The sequence below is a fragment of the Elaeis guineensis genome, chromosome 9 (assembly GCF_000442705.2).
Source record: "Elaeis guineensis isolate ETL-2024a chromosome 9, EG11, whole genome shotgun sequence".
NCBI lineage: Eukaryota > Viridiplantae > Streptophyta > Magnoliopsida > Arecales > Arecaceae > Elaeis > Elaeis guineensis.
Genome location: NC_026001.2, coordinates 93,660,512 through 93,667,761, shown reverse-complemented (window position 1 = coordinate 93,667,761; position 7,250 = coordinate 93,660,512).

Sequence of the window (7,250 nt, the reverse complement as noted above, 5' to 3'; positions counted from 1 at the left end):
AATCTCTCTGTACTTCCTTCGCTCGAAATTCGAACTTGAAAGTAGGGGGACTGGTGTTGGGTATAAAATACCCACGGTCGAAGTTCTCGACGGGATTAACCCTTGCGGGCTCCGCCCACAATTTCAACTCCGAGAGGACTCCGCCCGGACTCCTACGGGAGCCGGACTCCGCCCACAACTTCAACTCCGAGAGGACTCCGCCCGGACTCCTACGGGAGCCGGGCTCCACCCACAACTCCAACCTCAAGGAGGACTCCGCCCGGACTCCTACGGGAGCTGGGCTCCGTCGCCAACTTCAACTGCCGGTAAGACTCCGTCCGGACTCCTACGGGAGCCGGACTTTGCACCTGACTTTAATTGCAGGGGGACTCCGCCCGGACTCCTACGGGGGCTCCGCCCACAACTTCAACTTCGAGAGGACTCCGTCCGGACTCCTACGGGAGTCGGGCTCTGCCCACGGCTTCAACCGCAAGGAGGACTCCACCCGGACTCCTACGAGAGCTGGGCTCCGTCACCAACTTCAACTGCCGGCAAGCTCCGTCCGGACTCCTACGGGAGCCGGACTTCGCACCCGACTTCAACCGCAAGGGGGACTCCGCCCGGACTCCTACGGGAGCCGGGCTCCGCCCACGGCTTCAACCGCAAGGAGGACTCCGCCCAGACTCCTACGAGAGTCGGGCTCCGTCGCCAACTTCAACTACCGGTAAGCTCCGTCCGAACTCCTACGGGAGCTGGACTTTGCACCTGACTTTAATTGCAGGAGAACTCCGCCCGGACTCCTACGGGAGCCGGGCTCCGCCCACAACTTCAACTCCGAGAGGACTTCACCCGGACTCCTACGGGAGCCGAGCTCCGCCCACGGCTTCAACCGCAAGGAGGACTCCGCCCGGACTCCTACGGGAGCCGGGCTCCGTCACCAACTTCAACTGCCGGCAAGCTCCGTTCGGACTTCTACGGGAGCTGGACTTCGCACCCGACTTCAACCGCAAGGGGGACTCCGCCCGGACTCCTACGGGAGCCGGGCTCCGCCCACGACTTCAACCCCAAGGAGGACTCCGCCCGGACTCCGACGGGAGCCGGGCTCCGTCGCCAACTTCAACTACCAGTAAGCTCCGTCCGGACTCCTACGGGAGCCGGACTTCGCACCTGACTTTAGTTGCAGGAGGACTCCGCCCGGACACCTACGGGAGCCGGGCTCCGCCCACAACTTCAACTCCGAGAGGACTCCGCCCGGACTCCTACGGGAGCTGGGCTCCGCCCACAACTTCAACTCCGAGAGGACTCTGCCCGGACTCCTACGGGAGCCGGGCTTCGCCCACAACTCCAACCTCAAGGAGGACTCCGCCCGGACTCCTACGGGAGCCGGGCTCCGTCGCCTACATCAACTGCCGGTAAGACTCCGTCCGGACTCCTACGGTAGCCGGACTTTGCACCTGACTTTAATTGTAGGGGACTCCGCCCGGACTCCTATGGGAGCCGGGCTTCGCCCACGACTTCAACCGCAAGGAGGACTCCGTCCGGACTCCTACGGGAGCCGAGCTCCGTCACCAACTTCAACTGCCGGCAAGCTCCGTCCGGACTCCTACGGGAGCCGGACTTCATACCCGACTTCAACCGCAAGGGGGACTCCGCCCGGACTCCTACGGGAGCCAGGCTCCGCCCACGGCTTCAACCGCCAGGAGGACTCCGCCCGGACTCCTACGGGAGCCGGGCTCCGTCGCCAACTTCAACTGCCGGTAAGCTCCGTCCGGACTCCTACGGGAGCCGGACTTTGCACCTGACTTTAATTGTAGGAGACTCCGCCCGGACTCCTATGGGAGCCGGGCTCCGCCCACGACTTCAACCGCAAGGGGGACTCCGCCCGGACTCCTATGGGAGCCCGGCTCCATCGCCAGCTCCGACCGCCGCCGAACTTCAGCCGACGGATCTGCACTCCCAGGCATGACACAGCAACCACCGCGATCCTGCTCCACTTCCTACGATGAATTTCGTGCAGCTCCATCATTCCCTGACAGACCGCTATAACAGCCATGACTCTGCTCCACCTTCTGCGATGGATCCCGTGCAGCTCCACTATTCCCTGACAGACCGCTATGATGCCCACGATCCTGCTCCACCTTCTGTAACGGAAACTGCGCGATTCTCCCATCCTCCGATGAGTCGCGACAACGGACGCCGCTCCACTCCCTGCGGCAGACTCCACGTGGCGCGCTACAGTGAGGGCCACGGGTCCACTCCACTACTCCTCGCAATAAATTCTTCCTGACCGTGGGCCGCCCACTACCAGACGGTTATGAACGTTGCTATCAATCTGTTGCCCCCTCCGTCTATAAAAGGGAAACCCCAGATACGTTATTCTATAAGCTCTCGTTTTTACCTAAAAACTCTGCTAAATTCTCCGTTCGAGAACTCCATTCTTGTTGAGGCAGAGAACTGACTTGAGCATCGGAGGGTCTTGCCGGAGCAACCCCACCTCCGGTTTAGACTTCCTTTGCAGGTCCCGACGGCGATCGCGACTCCCTCGACTCCAGCTTCTCCGGCGCAAGCAGATTTTTGCACCAACACTCTCGATTTTGAAAATCATGTTTTCAAATTAAACAAAGCATTATATGATTTAAAACAAGCATCTAGGGCTTGGTATGAAAGGTTAAGTAAATTCTTGCTTAATAATAATTTTTCAAGAGAAAATGTAGATACAACCCTTTTCATTAAAAAAAATCATGATGACATCTTAGTTATACAAATATACGTTGATGATATTATATTTGGGTCTACTAATAAAATTCTTTGTTAAGATTTTGCTAAGCTCATGCAGGAGGAGTTCGAGATGAGCATGATGGGAGAACTTACATTCTTTCTTGGACTCCAATTCAAACAAACAAAGGAAGGGATCTCCATCACCCAAAGCAAGTACACAAGAGAACTACTCAAAAAATTTGGAATGGAGGGCTCCAAAGTAATTGGTACCCCCATGAGCCCATCATGTAAGCTTGACAAGGATGAAGAAGGTAAAAATGTAGACTCAAAACTTCATAGAGGCATGATTGGTTCTTTATTGTATTTAACTGCTAGTAGACCAGATATTATGTTTAATATTTGTCTATGTGCTCGCTTTCAATCAAATTCAAAAGAATCACATTTAAATATAGTTAAAATTTTTTTAAATATTTAAAAAGTACACAAACTCTAAGATTATGGTATTCTAAGGACTCATCAATTGACTTAATAGGATATTCAGATGCCGATTTTACTGGATGTAGATTAGATAGAAAAAGTACTAGTGAAACTTGCCAATTTTTAGGAGTTAACTTAATCTCTTGGTTTAGCAAAAAGCAAAATTCGATGGCACTGTCTACGGTCGAGGCCGAATACATTACAGCCGAAAATTACTGTGCTCAAATCTTGTGGATTAAGCAACAACTTGAGGACTTTGGCATCAAACTCAATAAAACTCCCATAAGATGTGATAACACTAGTGCTATTAATCTAACTAAAAATTTAATTCAGCATTCTAGATCAAAATATATTGAAATTAGATATCATTTCATAAGAGAACATGTCCAAAATAATAATATAATTCTTGATTATGTTTGTACTGAAAAATAATTGGCTAACATCTTTACCAAGACCTTAAGTGAAGATAGATTTTATGAAATTAGGAGAGAACTAGGAATCCTTGATCCATCAGCTTAAGTATCTTTCTGATTCTAAGTTCTTTTTGTCAAAAATTTATTGAACCAATTTTTGAGCTCAATGCTCATCTCTCCCTTCTTAAAAACTCAAAACTATCCTTCATATGATCAATCTCTTAAATGGACACTCTTTCCTCAAGTTTCAATTTTTTTTGAAATTTTTTCATCATTTTTTTGAATTTTTTTAGCCATGAGTCGACCCCAAGGGTCAACCCTAGGATAAACTTGTAATTTTTATTAAAATTCATCGGACACTCTGTTTTATTGGAAAATCTCTATTTGTAAAGGAGCCGCCCTTTGCCTTTCGTCTTTCTCATCCCATCAAAAAAAAATCTCCTCCCTCTCCACTCTCTCAATCGTAAAAATTCTCTTAAAATCCCTTTTCTCACCGTGTTTCCCCATTCAAATCGCCCTTTTAGGAACTAAATCTCCTTTCTTTTTCTTCTTCGTTTGGGCAGATCAAGTTTATCCTAGCTTCAAACCCTCTTCTCCAAATCGACGGTCTATCTTCTCAAAATTTTTATTTTTTTTCTCTAAAATTTCTTTCTACTCTACCTCTCATTAGGTCTCCTAAGCTGTTTGCAAGTATGTCTTATCCGAAATGGCTCTCAAATTGAAGCTACCGCAGAGAAGAAAGTCTGTTCGTGGGTTAGAGGAGGAAGTGCACAGAAAAAGAATGACAGCCGAGCTCTCTCCTACTCCAACCCTAGTTTCAGGTCCTACTCCAGCATCTTCACAGTCTCCACTTAGTCCAAGCAAGGTACCACTCTTCAATCGAAAAGTAGAACCCGGAAAGAACATAGATTTTGAGTTTTTTAAAAAAAGAAAGGTTCTCAATTGGATCAAAAATTAAAAATCAAGGATAAAAATTTTACTGTCTATTAAAGAAAAATACTTATGTTGATTTGTTCAGAGAATTCTATTTAAATTTAAGTTACTACAATGGAACAGTAAAGTTTTCAATGAAAGGTATTAACATTGTTCTTGATCCATTGCATTTGGGACAAATCCTGCACTTGCCTTGTGAAGGTTATACTCATTTGGTGCTCCCAATCAAAGAAGAGGGACTAAGTGTTATTTTAGGGAGAGCATTTACTGAATTTAAATTAGAAGCAAAGATACTTTCAGTAGAGATGAGACTTTTGCATCACATGGTGACCAAACTTTTTATCCCTAGGAGTGGCAGGCATGACCTCTTATCTGGTAGGGATATATGCATCATGTACCATGTGATTATCGAGACCCCCTTGAACCTTCCTACTCTGATGATTGAGGCCATAAGAGAGATCCTAAATAGGTCAAAGGCTCACCTGCCTTATGGTATGGCACTGACCCTATCTTTAGGAGATTCAGAGTCTGTTTTGAGAGGAAGACAGTCACTAGATTATCACATTCTGACACCATCAACCGTCACACAGTACACCGTATGGGTTTTTCAAAGACTGATGGCGGTTGGTCGAAGGGTGTTGAAGAGAGAGCAGAGGAGAGAGCAAAAGAGGAGGGATCGTCTTCACCTCCATGTGATCATAGAGTATCTTTTGATATTCAGTTCGTGTCTAATCACAAGGCTGGTCTCTCAGAGTTAATGAGGAGGGATGTTTTTGTACCACAATCACGAAGCAGAGTAGATCCTTCAGTGTTCAGACTTGCAGATGATTAGATTTAGTTGATTTTTCAGCAGGTTGCCTCTATCTTTTTCCAGTAGATTGCCTCTATCTTATCCCAGCGGTTTGCCACCTCAGGTTTTACTCAGAGAATGATATCTCAGGCTGTTTCAGATCAGACTATAATCTCTCATATCTCTACTATCTTTCAGATGCTTATAGCTCAGTCCGCACGACTTGAGGAGCTTAAGGGATGTGTTCTGAGACTGACAGGTAGAGTTTTTGATTTGCAGAGGCAGGTATTAGTCTTAGCCCATCTCCAGCCGTGAGAGAACATCACAGAGGTCTCCAATCTGTCTGTAGAGGCGGTTAGGCTTCGAGGTGTTTTAGAGAGTGGCTTTGATTTTTTGAGGAGAGAAATCAGAGGCTCCAGTGAGGCTCTCTACTCAGATTGGTATCCTGATGCAGTCCATGTCGAGAGCTTTGGAACAATTGGACACCATCAGATTTGTTCTCCTAGTAGAGTCCATATCTTCCTAGGCTCCAGGACGTTCTCGCCCTTTTGCTCGTGTCGGTACTTCTACCCGTGGCCGAGGCAAACATGGTCGAGGATGTGCCCGTGGCTTTGATCCTGAGTCTCTTCATCATATCTCTGACTCTTCTGATTCTGACACCTCTAACCATGATATTTATTAGATCTAGCATAGTTAGTCTTTTATGTCTAGGATCTAACTTATGGCCTTTGTATCTGTTGGCTGATTGACTCATGGATATTTGTATTTTTTGTTACCCATGGCTTTTGTATGGCCTATGTATTTTGACTTGACTCTTATGTATTGTGACATTTATATATCTGATAACTCTTCAGTCATATTTTGGATATATATATATATATATATATATATATATATATATATATATATATATATATATATATATATATATATGCTTTTAACTTTTATGAATATCATTTAGATTGATTTTTATGAATGGCATCAATTGAAATGTCTTAATTATATGATATGAAAAATATCCCATATATGTGCTATGAAATATTATGAATGGCAATATCTTCTATATGAGCAAATTGAAATATCCTTTATGATTGCTATAGTGAGGGGGAGTCTTTTTTATTTTTCTTTAAAAATCTTTTAAGATCTTAATTGATGTTGTCAAAAAGGAGGAATACAGAAATAAAATCGGACAATAAATAAAATTATCAAAGAAAATAATCTTATAATTATTTTTCGAGAGATTAGCCTTTCACTACCAGAAATCAGCCTTTCACTAAGGGATATCACTAAGGGATCTATCCCTCAGAAAATCACTGAGGGATTAGGAAGAAATTTTCGAGAGATGTTAAGTTGTATTCAAAACTCAGTTTTACTAAGGAATCTTTAAGCGATTTACGAGGGATTTACTGCTCTCAGTAAATCCCTTGGAAATCTCTTGGTAATCTGCAAGGGATCAGTGAGTAATTACTTCATTAATTTTCATCGAGGGATTTGTAAGAAAAATTTTGTTTCTTGGAGATTTACCAAGGGATAAATCTCTTGGTGCTAATAAGATATTTTTTAAAAATAAAAAAATTATATTAGAAAGGGATTTTTTCTTAGAAGTCCCTTAGTGATATTAAAATCCAACACCAATCACTATAAGAATTGAAAGTATTAGTAACACTATGAAAAAATGAGGCATTTAATTCACTATTATAACATAGATTCATATAAGATATAAAGTAAATGAAGAGCATTTAACTTTTTGCTAAAGAAGTCCTACCATCCGATTAGGAAAAGAGAAAAAGATATACGAATTAGCAAAAGTAAAATTTTTACATCCTCATTAATGTCATTCTTCATTTAAATTGAGTTATACAATTATATTTATTAAGATATTACTCAAGCTCGATCGAATTCATATACCAAATTTTAATATAGCTCACTTTCTTAAAATA